Below are 20688 nucleotides of genomic sequence, written 5' to 3'. Positions count from 1 at the left end.
GTCAGAAGAGTCAATCTGATGTGACAAATTATTAGCAATGAAATCTGGAAGCGAGCAGCAGCGTTGGGAAAGCCAGCAACATAATTATGCCACTGCATAAATCCATGGTTTACCCACACTTCAAATTTAGCGTGCAGTTCTGGTCTCCTTATCGCTCTTTCTTCCAGCGGGGCTCATTTGGCTTACTAAATAGACTAACCACAGGCTCAGGAAATCCTATATGTAGCAAAATGCTGAAGACAGTTTTAAATGAGCGTAGCCCACAAATTCACTCTGTTCTTGCCTTTTCCTAGGTATATGTTTATACCCTTCTTTATCCCATGGAGGTTGAGTTGGATCAATTTTGAAGTCTGAATCAGCATGGCCATTTATACCTTCTTAGTCACTCCAACTTAGTGATCACTGAAATCAGTATAATCACAATGACATAGTGTTTACAACTGCTCTGGAAACAGAAGCATTTTCTCATCAATAAATCAGCTGTTAACTTTTAGACAAGGCTTCCAGCCATTTTGCTGCTCTTGCAAACATGGATACTACATTTCATAAATGCCACAGTACTCACACTATTAGCATATACACATTTGAATTTTCCCACTGAAATAAATATCCCTAAGCCAGATTTCTAGACTGTTTTAACTGTTTGTGATGCTATGCAACTTGAAAAAGAAAAGCCAAACTCAGAGTAACTTCAGTACACATTTTAATTATTTTAGTAGTGTTAGACAGTAGTATTTCAAGGCGGTGAAAATTACAGATCATCTACACATTTAAAGCTCTTCTGTGAAGAAGGAAGTTTTGAGCACTAGAAACATAAGACAGATTATGTACAGAAAATCCGGTAAAGCCTTTATGTGAATTTTTTTTTTCTTTATTGCCTGTTTGCAGCAGGGATGATGAAAGCTTTCAAAACATTTGCAGTAACTCAACACCAACAATCTTTCCTTTCCCAAATTACTATGCTTCTTCTGAATTCTCAACACTTGCCAGAGCATACATCTACAGCATTCGCTCAAAACTTGTCTACACTAACAAGAAAAAAAAAGAAAAAGCCCTGCAAATGTGGTTTAGTTGCATTAAATACACTAATCCTAACCCACTCATGTAAATGAAGAGGCTACTGTTAGCATGTATTTCCACTTGTAAACTATTCACATCTAGTAAGTATATTGCCATACTATTTCTTTGTGACGTAAATTAATACCTAATCCAATACTTACTAATGTTTATTCTCTTCAGTACACAGCAGAAGCTTTATGTATCTTAATGTTTGCCTTCTCCCCAACTCATTCATTGGAAGTCTCCTACTTGAAAAGTACCAAGTACTCTGAAATTATATTAATTTCATTTCTAAAAATAGGGAACAGGAGTACATATCAGAAAAACTGACATCAGCACATACGCTTACTGTCTCATGACAGTTGCAGCCACGAGCTTTTTTGTCGTCTAGCTAATACAGAGATTCATGTCTCTGTACCACAACTCCCCAGAACAGACTTTCCAAATGGTTTATGGGCTTACTGTATTCGAGTAGCAGTAGATTCATCACTGAACAGCTGGAGTTTTGCCCAGGAAAACAAACTATATTCTATACTGAAGAGAGGGACATGATGATTAGGCCTTTCATATCCCTCTCATGTTGAAAATTATGGAATTATCAGAAAACTGTAATCATGAAAATGTTAAACTAAGGAGAATGTATTTTTACAGCAAATGAACATAATTATGTTTACCATATTTGGGCTCAAATTTGGCTGGCAATTCAGACTATATACAGACAGCAATATCTGATTCACTGTCACAGGATATGAATAAACCAGAGCAACCCAGTGTGAATAACTGTCTCCTTCCTATAACAAAACCAACGACTAGTGTGTACATAATACTCCAAATGCATTGTATACTACTACTGTAAACAGCAATTTCACAAATAGTAGTAGTTGAATAGTTTTAACCTTAATTCTAAAAATCATTCTTTAACTAGGTCTTTGTAACAGGAAAGTTGTGGAACTGTCAAAATGCTCTATTTCTAACAAATCTATGGGTTTTGATGTATTAGATTATGTAAAACTAATTTCTGTAGCTGATGAAGGAACAGTGGTGACAAGTAATTTGAGATCATAAAGATTAAAAAGGTAGAAACAGTAGCACGCATACTTCATAACTTTTCCTCATGTTTTCTAAGCAAAAAAGCTGGTTTTGCGACTTGGGCACAGCATTCCCCTCCTCGTCAAGACCAGAATTTATTAATTAAATAGAGGTGAGATTTTAAAACCACCACTAACTCATCCTGCATAGTTGGGGTCAAAACATGACTAGCTATAAGATCAAATGTAGCACCATTCCAGTTTATAAATCTCTAATACAAATGAAAAGGGAAAAATATAGCCAAATCTTGCCAACTATAACATCTTCCCCTTCAAGAACACCCAAAGCTTAGCACTTATCTAGTTGTTCTGCCTGCTTTGCACAGCAGACAACTAAAAAAAATATCCTTGCTCAAGTTCCTCAATATTCTGCAAATGCCATTAACTGGTTCAAACACAAGCTAAGCACTGAAGTCAAAAGGATTCTCCTTTTGCTTTTCTTCAACAAGCCCCTGTAATAGAGCAAATATCACCCCACTTTCAGCACAACACAAACAACTTACATCTTTGAGACGCCAGTATCTAGTGCTTTCTATTAGCTGCTTCAGTAATCCTGCTTTCTATTTCAGTCCACAGAATAATTTGTTGTCTTTTATCCACACAATGTAAACGCCAAAATAGTCCACAGGTCAACTTAAAATCCAAAAGGGGCAGACTGAAGGCTGAGGAATGCAAGAGCAATCCTAGGTCTCCTCCATTCACTCCTTACACTGACACAGCTGCAAGAAATTTCTGGTTTTCAAATACATTAATTAGTTGGGTTTTGCATGTTCTTCCTAGGAAGACTAGCTTGATTAAAGTTATTTTCCTTTTATTAAAATATTAAAGCGTTTGCTTTTCTTAAGACTATTCTTTTCCTGCTTCTTTAAAAACAGAGTTAATACTTAAAAATGAAGTTCAATAGTCTTTCAATACCAATAAATCTACACATCTGGAAAATAAATCTCATTTTTTATATCTAGTGTAGACACTACCAAGGAATATAAATAACTTCACACAAGAGCTACTTACTAACAAATGCATACATGGAATTCTGCTGGCATGTCTCAGCAGCACGCATAGCTTTTCTAGCTTCCGGCTTTAAGTTGCTACATTAAGTATACAGCACGCAAAGGCATACAACAGTCAAATTGACGTTCGAATTAATACTGATGTGATTTGATTGATGTAATGTGGTTTTTCCTTTAAAAAAATACATTGGTTTTAGGTTATAAATTGTTCCCCAGAGAACTCGCCAAATACTCCCCAATAAAATTATCAATTTTTAATTGAAAATTAACATATAAACTCAAGTCAGATCACCTTACCATGTCCTGAAAGTATAAGTACTGATAGTTTTATATAAACAACTAAGCCTTCCATCATGGGCATGATCTGTCACCAGACTATGTGCCAAAATTTCTGCATTAAGTTGTGCAAGAATTTTTTTTGCCTAGCAGAGGATACAGTGGGATATTTATGTTAGTATAATAAATCTTGAAGGTGAAACAGATGTAATGTTCTAATCCATAAAATTAACATGATGTGATTGATATATTCAGTAGAAATCAAAATCCATATGTAAACCATAAGTTTAAACTTTTATTATTAGATCTTTCTGAAAACTCACATGTGTTCCCCCCGAAGCACCTAGTACCAACAGTCCAAGATACCACACACATGAATCAGTGGAAGATCCTAACTTCATAAGCAATTAAGTACATGCAACAGTATCTCTCAATATTCATTAACAGAGCTGAATTTTGTTCACTAATGAAGACTGGAAAGAAACATTTAAAATTTTAGGTGGTACCTTCTGATGTGTTAAGTATACTTAAAAAATTATTATCAACATGAAAGACTAGGCTTACATTAAACAATGTTTAGGTGATTTAAGCCATGCTGACACTCCCTCCCAGTAACATGTTGAGAAAGGGCTTTCTGCTGCAGAAATTGCGACACAATAAAGTTCTGCCAGCCATAAGACACTGCAAAGATGCCAAATACATTTATGCAACATTTCAATACCAGCTGATGCATCTATTACAGATCTGGCCTGACCCCTTTCAAATATATTTCTTAAGTATTAGATTTAGAACACGCGACCTTTTTGCCATCAGGACTGTCTGTGCAGAGAGCATGCTGACAGCCAGGACTGTCCCACTAGTACCAAGCACTGCCCATGACTAATCTGGCACCAGGAGAAGGCCACAATACACAACAATAAGCATCAAGGCAACGCCTGGCAATTTCGACTTAATATATTACTACAACCCCCCACCCCCGGCACCATTTTTAGCCACTGTTGGATTTCCTTCCTTCTCCCCATCCCCCAACCAGGCTCCAAACCTTGAAGTAACCTTGTTCTGTTCCCCCCCCCCCCCCCCCCCAAGAGACAGCTCCATGCCTGAAACATAACCTCTAATCTTATTTTCTATTTCTAGCATACAATTCACGACCCTTATCCCAATTTTTTAAATTAAATATCCTCCATGCTGCAGACTCCGCTTCCTATAGTCAGGATAGCCCACAGAGTACGTCAGAATTTATAACCATATGGTTCTTGTTTAGGACAATTTTACATTATTTTAAGAGCATTAGAAACATACAGTATTTAGGTAATATAGGTTTAAAAACCTCCCCTGAAAAAGAGGTTTTCAATACTACTGCCAGTATTGCATTGCAATGAAACAACTTTATTTGTTAGAAGGTTTACATAAAGACCTTAAAATACAACAGATCTGCACTTCAGGGCAGTTTGCAAAGCAAAGCATTAACTTCCAGCAATTACTGATACTTGGACAGTATCTGTGGACATTAAGCTAAAGTCTTACATATTACAGAGGTTTATTTCAAAGGGAAGTCTTCTCATAAATAGGTGGTATCAGACGAGAAGGGTTTTGCTTAAACTTCTTTGGGTTTTTGCAACAACATTTGTTTGTCATCAATTCTGTAACATTTCTTACACAAAACAACTGTGGTCTACTGAATCAGATGTCCATCTAGGCCACAGTGGCAGTGGTCAAAATTCATACTTTTAATTATTAGCACTATCCATAACCCTCTTTCATATTTTTATCAATTATACCAAATTTGTACAGCTGCTAAAGCAAAATGTTCCTCCATGCACAAATTCTCCCACAAAAGCACTTTGATACAGAACAGCTCCCTGAAGAACGAAAAAATATTTTTCTGTCTCCAAAGTGCTGAAAAACAAGAAGTTTCCAGGACGCGTCCCAGTCTGACACAGCCATGCCCTCTCAGAGCTGCACAGTTACACGTACACGTCTGCATTTTCATCAGCCACATGCCAACACTCTTCTGCCTACCCCAAAACAAGCTATTTCAGTCCCAGAAAACACATCCCCACAGAGCGTGGAGGGAACGCCTGCCACTGTTCAGCCGGCTGTGTGCTTACCCTGCAGAGAAGAACTGATTTAGTCACTGTGCATTAGTGCGTATCTTCACTTACACACAGTGAAAGTTAAACAGGCCAATTCTAATACATCCACATCCCAAAATATTTACTGTAATGCTTATACCAAGTCAGCAGCTAGCCTTTCAAAATAAGGCCAACTATAATCAACAGAAAGTCATATCAATAATCAGAAAATTAGTCAGTCTAGGAGGTCAATACCAAAGAAATTGCCCCTAGTACTTCACAAAATCACTTTCTGAATTATGTTTTAGACATAATCTGTTATGGGACAACTTGACCACACAAACTAAGTTAGGAAAGGGAGAATAATCCTTGAGCTAAGACAATGTCACATGTTTTGTTAAGGTTTTTTTTTATATATATGTGTGTGTGTATATATATTATCAACATGTTTTACAATAAATACAGCTTTTTAAAATAAATACAGCTTGTTTGGCATTGGTATACGCAGGCAGTTCTAGTAGATGCTGTTAGTCTGTTCTACTTTCTCCCACTCCTTTAGCTTTCTCCCCGTGCTCAGCAGGCCATCATTTGAATTTATTGGTAGTTCTACAGAAATTGAATAGTGTGAGTGGGAGGACAGCCTCTAGCAATTAAGAATAAAAGCAGGTAAGCGAGCATAAATCAGATTAGAGAAAAACAAGTGTGAGAACTTAAGGTAACAGAGCTGGATTTTGAAACGGACTGGAAAACAATAAACAGACATTGTAAAGCCCAGAGTTATCAATATAGGTATCAGACCAATTTATACTATGAAGCAAAAGTTAGCACAGTAACAGGTGCAGTGCAATCAGGTGTAGCCCAACATGATACATGCCTAGGCTGCTACTGGGGGTGTAATAATACTTTTTCCTTACTTAAAAAAATAAATAAAATTACACCGTCAACATAAATGATAACTGCAAATCAGGACTGCCTTTTCCTCAGCAAAAAAAGGATGCTGTAACAACATATTTTGAATAGTAACTTCATTTAGTCTTAAGGGTCAACATTTGAAAACTTCTCCACCCCACCCCTAAATGAGGGCTAGAAACATCTCAAGAAACCTCACTGAGATTCTCATGTCAGTGAATGACAGCCACAAAAATTCATCATAGCACTAGGAAAATATTCACAAATATGTTTTCAAAAGGATATTGTTATTCAAACGGAAAAAGAGCATCACACCACTACTGTCCAACAAACCAACCATTTCAATTTATTAAATCCATTAAGCATTTTATTACTGCTGCATCCATAAAATACATAAATAGCTACTATAATATTGCTTGTTGATGTAAATACAATTCCGAAGATGTTTTCCCCACAGTTTCTGCCTTTAGTATGAATGTTACAGCAGCAATTCTAAAGTCCTCACTGAGGACAGTATTAAGGTCTTTACTTTTCCAGAACTGTTTCCACTCCCATCTTTAAGTGAGAACACAGTATAGGTGGTTTGTTATGTAAGAATATTAGTCATTAGTCATATAGACTGAAAACCAAGTATGTACCAAAGTAAATCCACACTTGACACCATTTTAAAATCCTTACTTCACAGGGAAAGGGCTCCTGCAGTACAATCACTGATGCAGGCTGAAAATGCATGGTAATTTGTGCCTTAATTTTGTATAAAGTATGCAATAAACATTCTACCAAGTCAAAACCACCCTTTTAACATACAACAGATCATATGAAACATTCAAATTTCTCAATGAGCACCTGGGAAAAAAAATTAAGCTCACTGAAAATGTAGCAATTTTTTTAAAGTTTCTGAAAGGAAATCTAAGGATTTCTGAAAAATAATTATTTTCACCTACAGCCCACCAGCATCACCAGGTGAAGTCATCAGAGTGCTAACAGCAATACTGTTACTACTATTGTCAGTACTGGAGTACAAAGAAATGAACACTAATCATCCTAATGGTTAATTGTTCTGTTTGGTATTTAACAATGCAATTACTAGATTAATTTAAAATTAAATTTAACAATTCCATTTTAAATATTAAGTATATTAACATGATCTAGTAAACGTTATATTTAAGATAAAATTAGTGGCCAAAATAGACAACATGTGCCTTCTGTCTGCTAGCTGCAACAAATTTCCACAACACATCTCATCCAGCACACATGTGGCTTCCCTGCCAGGGCAGCCTGCTATGAAACCCACCTTCCCCCAAGAAGCCAGACGCTGCTGTAATCAACACCTCCCAAGAACCACAGCCAGAGGTCTTCTACTTGGACACAAATCTCATCCAAGACATTCCCATATATTCACTTCTTTCAAGTTCTTCCAGCCCCAGTGGAACTCACACTGTGGCTGTGGCTCAGCCTGATTTTGGACAAGACATCCACTACTACTACTCCATAATCAATACTATGGAAACAACTCCTTCCACACATGTCTCTAGGAGAGGTAAGCAAAATTATTACTTAGGCAAAAAATTAATCTTACATCTGCTTCTAAGATAAACCACTCACTAAGAGATCGCCACAGAACAATTTTAACTGTTTGGAAAAAACCCTGCTCCTAGACCCCAAGGCTCAAACTTCCACTTTACTATGTTCTCCATTTACTGACAATACATCTTCTTCCTCATGTTTTCCCCATTAGGCAAGCTCTGACAAAAACCTGAACTTGTGTGTATTCTGCTCCTGAATTACTGATGGCAGCAGAAAGTGCAAATCACTACTGCACAATCAAACAAAACAGCTAACATGCTTTTGCAGGAAGGTTTTGCATCCATTCCTATTCTCCAAAGCATTACATGGAAAAAGCCTAGAAAATGGTGTTCCTACTACTAACAATACTCCTTCTTTCCAAGGCTCCATGAGGCTCTTGCTCTACTTCTACAGTTACTCCATTAGGCAATTACAACTTCTATATTCTGCATAGGCCTACAATATATATCTGTAGAAATCTCTCAGGGAACACTACAACAAATTAACACAGGCATGCTACATTTATTTTCTGCATCTTCTTTTCAAAAGAGCTATGATAATATCAAGTCTGTAGGTACCTGCAGATTTTGAACACTGAAAATATATCTTACTGTCTTGCTTTCAATTCAACATCAGTTCTATTCTCAATTTCTTGTTCCTACTTTTAGATTCACTCCAGCAAGCTTAAAAACCACAGTATTAGACAAGCATCCTTAGACTAAGGTATTTATGTATTTTTTTTTAATCTACAAGTAACAAAATAGATATTTCCTCCATACACCTAACAACTACCTGTTACATGCATATTACACAATATATGATCTCCTTTATTAAGGGAGTGAATTTCAATGAGTCATTTTCTCAACATTTCCATTCTAGAAATAAAATAATCACCTTCCTTCAAAATGTCCAGCAACATTATGCAGCTGCAGCAGACCACATCATTTTTCGCATATTATTTTATTAGGAACAATGTGTTCTAAAGTCAGAACTGGGACTAACCACAATCTGAGTATTATTTGATACACCAAGGGATTTTTTTATCCTCAACTACCACTTGCGTATTTCTGTGCTGCAGGAGAGTTTAAGTGCTGCTTCAGCTGCACAGACACTAACACTCATACCAAACTGAGTTTAGAACAACAGGAAATCTTTCACATTTTCAGCATGGCAGATTTCTCTCCCCATCTTTCAGTAACATTCCAATCCTCACTGTGTAATACACACAAACAGGAAAGTTTTAAATGTGAATTAAAGTGTAAAGCAGCAAAAAAGCATTAACAGTAGGAACAAAAATCATCACAGGGGGAAAAGGAGAGATTCAGCAGCATAAGAAAATTCAATGATTGTGGGCTTGACAATGAAACTGATGGTTTTCTTAACAGTGTATCAATCTAATGATATTAAAAATTGAGATTAAACTATATTTTAGGGCTCTCAAATGCTATTAGTAAGGCATCCTGCTGCCTTTTGAGTTGCTGTATGGATATCAGCAAATCATTTTAAACAGCGTAGCCACTTGTAAAATGGAGTCTTATCTCCTCTTATAGCTAATGTTTCTATTCCAGATTGAATAATAATTATTCCACAGGCTGCTTTTCATATTTTTCAGGTGATTATGCTGGCATTTCTTTGCCTCTAAATGGAATCTATGTTTCAAATTTATGCAGACATTTCTTTGTCCAGATTTTGGACAAAACAGTGGATTTTTATTGCGCAGAAGTGGCACTTACTACTAATAAAAACAATTTTGATGTTATATTAAGCAATCTATACTAGTAAGTCCCTGGAACATACCTACTCATGAAAAAACACCAATGAAAAAAATCTTGTGGCATCTAAGTTTTTACCACACGTCAATGCTGTAAAAAAATACCCCTCATCCTCATTTATACCAATTTAATTTTGTTATTCATCAGTGAATGAAAAGTCTTTACCTAACTATTTGTTATTTCCAGAAGATTACACTTAGTCTCAATGATTACTCATCGAGTTCATGACCATGAGTAGTTGCTTTGCTATGCTTCTTACTAGTCTTCCAATATGAAGGTTATGTACAAAGAAACCAAAATCTTTGAACAGAGAAAACAAACAAGAAAAGAAGAAAGCAGGAAAGTCATTCCAGTGTGAGTAAGTAAGCCACAAGTACCTGCCACACAACCTACAGCTTACCACCAGCCCAAGCAGAGGCAATACTTTCCATATGGAAAAACACAAGCAGCAGTTTTAGAAAAAAAAAATCCACCAGTGAAAACAAAAAACAATGCAACCCTTCACATCAACTACAAAGCATCATTTTCAAAGTATTACTTATGAAAATGCTGGCTCTTACCAAAAAGATACAGGTGGTCTTATCTGTGCTGGAATACACAACTGTTGTTCTAAGACAAATCTTGCATTTGAGGACCTGTACTGGTATGTAAGTCAACTTGTCAAATGCTTCCCCTCTCTGAGGGATATTCTATATCTGCAATTACTATTCCCTGCTTTTTTTAGAATATATTAAGTGGGTCTTCTGGGATCACCAGGTTTGGACTATTTCAGATGGAATACTGTCCCCCACAACACTGTCTTTTGGCGAAAATGCTATCTGCCTGTGACAGTGCATGGGAAGTGAAAGCCAATGAATTACAGGTCTTTCAGTCAATGGTGTGATGTAAAAAGAAGAAAAAAACCAAACACCCTCACAATACAAACCTTTAGAGACAGCTAAATAAGGGATAAGAAGTCCAAAGTCAACAGCGCTTTGAGGCACAGTCATGTTTTTCACATGATACCAAGCACCATAATCAGTATTCACACATACCTAGTTGCACAATATTTGCCCCAAGTCTACTGTTCCAAATTACACCAGCTTCAGTTTGCTAACATCAGGATTCATTTTAAAGAAAAATATTTAGCTTAGACATAGCATGCAAGATGCCTTGCATTCATATTATAATTTATTCCTCAACACACTGAACAATGGGATCACAATACAGCATACCTTCCTATCTATGCTTGTAATTATGAGGACTGTATCACTTACAGAACCTTAAGTTAAAATTATGTAGTGTATTAATTATGTAGTGTAGAACATTTCATAAACTATACTTACCCTTGTTTTTCTTGATGTATGATTTAACGTGCAGTAAAAAACAACCCAACACAGCAGAGATGAGCAACCTGCACTCCGGAACAGAATATATCAAATAGCATATGCAAGGAAGACAATATATTATTTCCCTGAAACCACAAGAATTTTTTGAAAGAAACAGCCTCATTAGTGTTAAACCAATTTCAGAATAAAATATAGACAACTTTTAGCAGAAAGTCACTGACCGAAATACGTAATTTTCTCCTATTTCAGGATGCAACTTAAAATATCAGTAACAACATGCTGTATCAGACAGAGAAAAGCATCTACTGGCTGTACTGTGAAGCTGAAAAAGCCAAAAAAAGTGAATGTCTCAGGAAAAAAGCACAAACAAACCACAACTTAGCATCATGGCAAGTTTTGTCAGTCATTTTAGCAGTAGTCTTCATCTATCACAACGTACAAAGTTGAGGATCAGGAACGCCTTTCAAGTGGAACAAACACATAGCAAAAGGTGTTGAAACACAAGAGAAAGCAGGCTAGGCAGACATTTTCCATGAATACCTCCCAAAGTTCAAAGGATGGAGAAGCACGCGTTTAAACACAGAACAATGAATAAGAGGGTAAAAGCAGGCAATTCTGAAGAGACCAACAGCAACATGCTAATCTATACATATTTCCTCAGAAATTGACGTGAAGTTTTAAAGACACGCTAAATTGTCACAAAACCCCTAGGTGGCAATGTATCGAACAAGCAACAAGCTCTGTGCAGCTCTTCAAGAAAAAATTAAACGTAATATATTGTACCTCTAAAGCCAGAGGAGATATTCAATCATGAACTCTGGTACCTGTAGCCACAGCAATTCACAAACCCAGTATTCAATCCAACAACATGTCTGATTCAAGCACACTCCTCAGAAAAGTGTCCAGAATCAAAGACACCACGGAAGGTTTTAGAGTAGTAACTCTCCGACATCCGCCCAGCAACAAATTAAATAGCGCTAGGGATTCAGTGACAAACACCTCCTGATGCTTAAAAGACAGCATCTATGATTTGAAAGGGAGCTCTGCAGCCAGCACGGTCACCGTGATATGGTAAGAGAAGGCAGAGTGAGAGAGGAGCTAGAATCTTTTAATACATGTCCAGGGGAAACATAATTAAGAGGCAAATCATGGTCTGGTTCATTTGTCCAACTGTATCAGACAATCCTAGTCAAGCCTTCTAAAACTCAACTGTTCTAGAAACTAAAATGGAAAAAAAAAAAAGAGGCAAAGAAAAAACCTCCTTTCCTGCTGTGTCTTCAAAGGAAGAAAACGCACTTCTCCCAAAAAACATTTCCCTAAATCTTGTGTGTCAACTACAGATTTACTCTATCATACCAATCCATCACCACAAAAATGTAACATTCCTATATAAAAACAAAAAATGTATCATTAGTGGTTTTCAACAGATTTCATATCCAGCAACATCTGCAGAGCAATAGATTTCACTCAACCAGCTCAGGATCTTTTTTTAACCACAAACCCAAGCAACAGATTAATTTCAAAATAGCACAGGTCAGAGGTACCACTCTTCCACACGGACAAAGCAGTAAGTACACTTGACCAAACACTGCCAAACTAATATGCTGTCCCACAACGCAAATTACTTTTTCAGTGTTAAGACCAAATATTGTATGAAAGCTCACATTTAAATTAGGGATAACTTGGATCTGCATAATACCTTTGCTAAGGTCAACTTGTGAACAAACTCACATTAAATTCATGGCCAAATTTTATATGAAGTTTGCTATTACAAAATAACTTGTTTAAAACTTTAAAATACTCACTCTTCTTTGGACCTGAAATGAGGTCAAAGGGCTGAATTCGACATCACAATCTGTTGCCCTGGAAATCATTGCAATCTTTAAACAAAGAAGTTTATTATGAGATCTAATAGGATTGCTTGAGAGAAAACATTTTCATTCTCTTCCCAAAAGCAACACAAGACAGACAGAAAGACTGGAAGCTCTGAGTAAGGGCTCTTCCAACATTTTAATACAGAACCAAGAATATTCCCCGTAACAGTATAGATGCTCCTTTTTTCTCAGGGTTTTTTTCTAATAATTGGCATTTCCTTACACGCCTCATACAGTTTCAATCAGCATGGAAGTCTAAGAAAAATAAGCCACAGAATTAAAGTCCACTTACACTTGCATTAATTTAGGAAATTTAATTTTTAGTTAACCTATCCTGCTCTTCTATACACAAATTTCAGCAACCTCTTTTCAAAAGTAGCTACAACAGAAGCGCAAGTTACAACACTACCAAAACCTTACCCTTGCTTGTATCATAACTTGTGTATCTACGCTGTTAAGACAATTTATTTGTACTCCACTGAGTTAAAGTACACCCACTTGGCTCTCCGTACAGTGAAGAATGTACAAGTATCCACTCAAACCTCTGCTTTCCTGCTGACAACAGCAGCAACCTGGCAGTCTCAACTATTTCATTTGCACGACTCAGAATAAAACTCAGTAAAACAAAATTCCAATCACTACCAAATCTTACACTTTTTTCCCATTCTCTTTTGCTTTTTATTTAATAAAAGAAAGGTTTTATCTTTTCTAAATGATACATGCATATTTAGCAGTAGACCTATTTTTCAGCACCATATTAAAGTTCTTGACTACATCATCTGCTGTAAATGTTCATCTCTTGTAGTAAACAGGGTATAACTTATTACCTTATTATTTAAATATTTGTGAACTATGTTGCTCAGCCAAAAAAACACAAATACCTAACTATGTCTTTGGTAAGAGGCTACATAAAGTTTATTATGGAGCTATGAAACATATACTAATGAAGTTGGATTCCTAACAACGTATTTGCAGTTTTATTTTAACACTATTCTACATCACCTGACTTTCAATTCCTGCTTAGACAAAGAACTGCAGACCACTCAACAGCAGGCAATATAGCTATTCTTCCCTTCTGCCAAAAAAAATCTCCTGTTCTCAAGATCTATCCGTCTTTTACTAAACATAGGTTCCTTTAATGATGAAAACCTGCATTCATTTTTACTTTCATTTGACAAATGTGGTTTCTTCTGAGCATTTGGAGATGACTAACTCACTCTACATTGAATTTACACTGCAAGATGCATGCAGAAGAACATACGGATCTGGAAGAATGAAATTTTTAGGTAGCCTCTTCCTCCTTCTACATAATACCATCTGGTGCAGGACTTGCAAATAGCATTCTGAGAAAAATTTTGAAATACTCAACAGAAAGATTATGTTCCTCAAATCTTCTGGAGTCTGACATAGAATTACATTTACCCGAAGTGATCTTTCCCCTGTGATACTCAGTCTTTTACCCAAGCTGTGAGAATGCAGACACAAAAAAGTTCTTTCAACAAGAAGAGTGTTTCTGTGTCTGTCCTTCCTAGTCACTACAGCTTTCACTGGTTTTCAGCATTTCTGTCATAATGCTAGGCCACGTAAAAAGAGTGTCTAGCTTCTTCAGGATGAGATTGCCAGCTTCCAGTATTTTTACGGAACTTTTTAAAATGTTACTTTGTACTTCAGACTCCTAGGAAGCAACACTTAAAAGATCTCCAGATTCTTCTGGAATGTGAGCTGTAGACATTCAGGTGCTTTATCTCTCTCTGAGGAAGCTCTCATGCTTGGACTCAAACTGCTCTTCTAAGACACAATCAGCCAAGTTCTGTAATCTGTACAGAAGACCATAAGTTCATCTGTCACTAAAAAAACCCCACAACCTAAAAACATTGCTCTGAATATCCTGGTATCAGACAGATCATGTGGACATGCTTCAAAGTATCTAGTTTTACCCCAGTAAATCCAGAGGAATTCCCAACACCATCCAGAAACTCACAAACATACCAAGTTATCACAGTGAGGCAATCTACTTGGGAAAATAAAAACACTCAGTTACTGAGAGGATTAATGATACATTTCGTGGCTAGCTAACTCTCACACAAATGAATCACACTAGGGATGCCTGAGAACAAGTGGACAAAAGGTCCATCACAGTCCTTCCTTCCTAGTCTTCTCCTACTTTCTCCTCTACAAAACATTCCATACATTGCTTTACAGTTCCCAAAACACAGCATGTTAGAAAAAAGCTCTAAAGAATCAAAGTTAAATATTATTTCTACCAAGGGAAATAAACTTTCCCTTACGTTCAGAAACTTTAAGTTGAGGAGTTTTGTTCGGTTCCCAGATTGCACAGTAGACTGCATAGAGCCTGTAAGGAGTTTTCCATAACTGGACAGTACCACTTAAATGTCAACTTTGAGTGCACAACTGATCACGCCTAAAACACTGTTACTAAACAACCAGTTGACGTGTTATAACTTTCTAACCAACACACACATAGTGTGAGGAAAGAACAAAAACAGAACACCTAAACCTGAGAAGGGGAGGCTGACAAGGTGATTGAGAGATCCTCCTGTTGAAATTTCCCAAATAATCCGTCTTTTGCAATGCTATTGGACAGAATGCTTACCACAAAACATTAGTATCTGACAAGTACCCCACTGAAACATGACCAGATAAAACAAAACAGAGAATCACATCGACCAGAAAACCCTAACCACTTGATAAAGCAGAAAACACTTAGAAAAGTAAGAAACAAAAGACCACAAAGGAGTAGAGCTATGTTGCAGGACAATGAAAATCTACCTAGCCTATAACAAATTATGCATCAGTCATTTCAAGGAGAAAATTTTACTAAAAACATAGGCAGGAATTTGTCACTATTTAGGAAGGTGTTGTATGTTTTGTCAGAAATTATTTTCTCTGCTGTGAGTCTAACAGTAAAAACACACAAGGTAAAAAATGATTTTAACATGGACAGCTACTTTACAGCAAAAACTTTGTAAATTTATGTTTTGCTTTTTAGCCAATACAGCAACAATTCTATCTACTAGTGCTACCATGTTCTCCTGTGAGGGCTTTCCTTAGAAGGGAGAGTACTTACTTCCTTCATGAGAACAGTTCTTCAAAGCAAAGCTCTAGTACATCCCACTTGAAACCTGGAAAGTTTTAATGAAGAGTTGTAATAGGTGCCTGCCCTGATAAACTGCCATACGTTATCAGTAGACTGAAACCAATGTACCACCGATGGTATGCAATACCACAGCTGGAAAAATGTCTGACTTGCTATAAAGGCTCTTGAAGATGCCTGAAAGCCTCACAAAGCCCCAGTTACTCCCACCTCAAATAATACCCATTCTGCTCTGCGCTAACAGACACCTCAGGATTCCCCCAGCCACACTGGAGTACTTCGCATTCCCCTCTTCAGCCCTTTTCTTTCATTCTTCAAAGTTTAACCAGCATTTCCAGACCCTCTATTCTGCTGTTTCCCACACACCCACCCCTCTTTTCCTTGTACTTTAAGGATGCTGCAAACCAGGTCCCTAGAAGATGGTTTGCCTTATGCCAAGTTTATGGCCTTAGTAGAACCACACAGATAAATCCCCCGAAATTTATCTTAAATAATCAATGCATTAATCTTCATTAATTACAGCAGAGTAAAACAAAATTCAAGACCACAGTTCTCAAAATAATGTCTTGTCTACATTAGAGCACTTCAAAGTGAAACACACCTCATTAACACCAATATCATATTTTTGAAGTTTCATAGGAAAAAATTATTTCTTTTTTTTTAATTACTCTTTTTGGCAGAATTCAAGGACTGGACCAAAACAGTTTATTCACAGAACACTGGAAGACTGGGATCGTATCAGACCAAATCAGCAATTAACCTGCAAAGCAGTATTCATGAAACAAATGCCTCCAACTCCCCACACACACACCCTAACAGTTTCTTTGGAGGCAGAAGGAGTGAACGTCTAAACGCCTCCTGCCATAAAAATATCTTGAGGTACACAAACAGCAGAAGAGAGAAACCCACACAAAGCCAGAGGCACAACGAAACACAACTACTAGTAGCTTTTTCTTAGCGAGTTTGGAGTCCATCTTTAACAAATTCTACTTAACTTCCAAAATATTTTTTTCATCCTACCAGGCAGAACTTCAGATTTCACAGATATCAAGAAACAGCACCTTCTATGGTTTAGATCTGCAGTCCCCATACAAGCTTCCAGCGCTTCTTTCAAACACCAAACATACAAAATCTAAACAGAACCTGGAATACGATACTGCCTGGAGAGCACAAGATTGCTCACGGCACGTTACTAATAAATTGTTGTTACCCAAAGGCCAACAAAGGTTAAGAAATACTAATCCAGACATATCACCAAGCTCTAGGAGGACCAGTGCGATTATAATGCAGATTTTGCCAAACCTAGCAGGGCCAGTTGCCCTCTGAGCCAGCCCCAGCACAATGTTTTGTGATGAGGTTACCCATGCTGCTGGAAATGTCATCTTTCATGTATGATACAAAACCCCTTCTATAGTTACTAACAATACCCTGGCATTGTTTGCAACATGCAGGGTGTTGCTCTGGCTAACATCCAACTCCAGTAATAATATTCTACCTACAGTAACCACAAGATGATACTCTTCATTTTCAGCCCCAAGTGGCTTTGCAGTGCAGCAGCAAGCTCTTAAAGAATTGCCATACTTCACTGCAAGTTCTGCATTTCACTGTGCATTATCTGTCTGCACAGATCAGGCATGTCTCTCAAACTGTAGAAACACCTTGAAATTACTGGAAATAAAGGAGCTCTTTTCATACGGCACAATTAGTCATATCAGCAGTGATAGCTATTTTGAGCAGCACCCATTAATCACTATCATTAGCAGGATTTCTGGTGTACCAGCATTCATTGTACCAAGAACAAGTCTTTTCCTATTACAGTACTAGTATATAAACAAAAGCAGCAGCACAATTTCTCTTGACACAATCCTGGTTTGAGCAACGAGAGGCAAGTGGCAGCACTTAAAACTACAGTCAATTCAGGGTATAAAGGAAAGCTTACTTAAAACTTATAAGACAGCAAAAATACAGCTGATTTGCTGCAAAGAAAAAACTGGCTATCATTTGTATGCTGGGGAAGAAGAGATACTGAAAAATAATAAATCATGGGAAGAAGTAGGGGAAAAAAGCTCTCAGATTGGAGACAGCAGGGAAAAATACCGCACAGAAAAATAAGGTTCAAGTGGAAAAAGATTCAAGTGATCAAATACAAGTTGCTGCCTAAGAAGTGGAAGAAACCTAGACTTCGCTTTAAACATCTGTAGCAGATATTTTCATATTACTTTGTATGAAGGATTACTTACCTGCTGATCAAATTTCACTCTCAGAAAAGACCTTCCACTAGAAAAATATTCCCTGTATGCATTATTTGTAGTTTCCTAACACCCCTGAATAACTCCTGATTTAGAATGAGAAAACACCAACAAAGGATCTATGCCTTACGCTGACCTAGGAAGCAGCACCGCAAGATGCATAGGAAGCAGAAGTTCCATGCCGCTTCCAGCCTGGCTCCTCACACCCCAAAGGTTCCATGAAGCACCAGAAATGCGTATGTTGGTCTGAAATACACCTTCTTCACAACCACCGATTAAGTACTTAGAAAGTCCTCCTTTTTTAGGAGGATAAGTACGGAACCGAAAATAAAACAAGAAAACGAAACCTTATACAAGTCTTCAACTTGGAAAAACAGCACAGAAGAAGGGTCCAGCTTATCTACTGTAGAAATGCTGCCTGGTAGAAGACTCCAGCCAAATGCAAAATCACGCTGATACCCATGATACACAAAGAGCACCTGTGCACATACCAGGACTGGCCAACGCTCCTGATCCTGTGAGCTGCATACCAAAACCTTCATACGGCTGGGAGCTACACAACACGTATCACGTACCTCAGAAAGGTGAGGGAAGCGGAGTGTACTGTAGGAGCTTCAGCTGCCCTGTTGCCCATGGAAGACAAGAGCTCTTCAAGAGCACCACCACCCCTCTGCAAGACAGCAAGGGCCGAGAAAATACAACAACATGGCGAAACAGCGGCCTTAAAATCCACAGCAACCTCTCCCCCAAGCTCCAGATTTGAGACTGACTAACAGCCACAGGGGCTGTTACAAAACGAGGTGCCATTTTGGGAACCCAGCCTCCACCTTTTGCCTCCGGAGCCGCGGACTCTGAGAGGCCACGCAGCTCATGGCGGCTACACACAGCCAGTGTGTGCCACCCTTCAAGACACGGAGACATCTGTTCCTCTATAAAACCAATAATCATCATCATCATGGCTGATTTATACCTGCAACAAGGTTTACGATCTCATGTAAAACAAACAAACAAGGTCTCTCAACTTCCTTCAAATTTCTAAGCCAACATCCACCTGACAAATATATACCTGCACCATACCCTTTCCACCCAGAGCGTAAAACCCCCTCAAGCAAGGAGAAGCAGAGATATATTAGTAAAGTTTTAAGCTACAGCCCAAAACGAGTTATCCCCTCCCGCTTATGGTTACTATATGCACAACAACGTAGTAAAACGCTCTGTACCAACAACCAGCACTTCCAGCCAGCACCAGGTGAAGGATCCGCACCAGCACAGCTCACCGCAGCGGCCGCCCAGCCCGAGGCGCTCCCGCCCGCAGGCCTGCGGGCCGGGGGCGCGAAGCAAGCCCGGGGCAGGCGCGGCGGCGAGGTGCGCTCTCCTGAGGCCGACGCTACAGCCCTGCCGAGGGGCAGGTCCCACCGGCACCGCCCGGCAGGCCCGCACGGCCAGCGGGACCGCCCGACACCGGGGTTGGCGGCGCCCGGCCGGGCCGCCCCGCCCTGAAGCGAGGCCCCCGCGGCGGGGTCTCGCTGCCGGGCCGGGGCAGGCTGGCGCCCCGGGCGGCCCTGGGTCACTATTTAGCAGGAAGGTGCGCAGGAATTCCCGCAGGCGCAGTCCCAGCCCCCGCCGCGCTCCCCGGGCTGCCCGCACACGGGTCACGGCAGCGGGAAGGGGCGGCCGCAGCCTCGCCACCGCCCCGGGCTGCGCGCCCGCGCCGTGCCGAGGCTGCCCCGCCGCCACAGGGGCGGCCCGGCCCCGCCGAGGGAGCGCGGCGACAACCCCCGGGCCGCGCCCCGGGGCACCGCCGCCGCCTTCCCCCCGCCCGGGGCTCCTCCCAACCCCGGCCCCTGCCAGCGCCCCCCGCCGCGGCCCAGGGGGCTTCCCCCGCGCGGCCGCCGGACGCCGAGCTGCCCTCCCTCGCGCCCCGTCCGCCCCCCCGCCTCGGCGCCCGGGGAGGGAGGAGCGGCGGTAACGCCGTCCATGCCAGCCCGGTGCCTGCCTCGCACCGCCAGGGCCCCGCCGGCCGGGCTGCGGGGCTGCCGCCGAGCCGCCCGCGGGCAGCGGCCGGGGACAGCCCGCGCCGTGGGCCGGGGGGACGCCGGCGGGAGCGGGGGCTCGGCGGCGGCGCTCACTCACCTGCCCGCGACAGCCCCCGCCGCGCGGCCAGCCCCGCTCTGTGTACTCCGGAAACGGCGGCTGCTCCGCGGGCGCCGGGGAGGGGCCGGGCCAGGGGGCGGGCGGAGCCGCGAGTGACAGCGGGAAGGGGAAGGCGGGAGAGGGCGGGCGGCCGCCGGCGGAGGGCTGAGGGGAGGGCAGGGGGCGGCGGGCCGCGCGGCACCGGGGGTGCCCCGGGGCGGGGGTTATGGCGGG

General features: G+C 40.1%; 1 protein-coding gene across 2 annotated transcripts in view; it reads right to left on the bottom strand.

Moving 5' to 3' along the window:
- GARRE1 (granule associated Rac and RHOG effector 1) overlaps positions 1-20538 on the bottom strand; it is a 62235-nt gene extending 41697 nt beyond the window's left edge. Inside the window, exons 1-2 of one of the 2 annotated variants that reach the window (XM_040615319.1) lie at positions 20455-20506; positions 18897-18991 (exon numbers count right to left, since the gene is read on the bottom strand). The gene's annotated coding sequence lies outside the window, so the exon portion shown is untranslated. Of the gene's footprint in view, positions 1-18896; positions 18992-20454 lie in introns of both variants that reach the window. The other variant, XM_040615320.1, reaches the window with a different exon arrangement.
- Positions 20539-20688: the final 150 nt, after the last annotated feature.

The sequence above is a fragment of the Falco naumanni genome, chromosome 15, assembly GCF_017639655.2.
Source record: "Falco naumanni isolate bFalNau1 chromosome 15, bFalNau1.pat, whole genome shotgun sequence".
Taxonomy (NCBI): domain Eukaryota; kingdom Metazoa; phylum Chordata; class Aves; order Falconiformes; family Falconidae; genus Falco; species Falco naumanni.
This window is presented reverse-complemented; position numbering and strand designations above follow the sequence as displayed.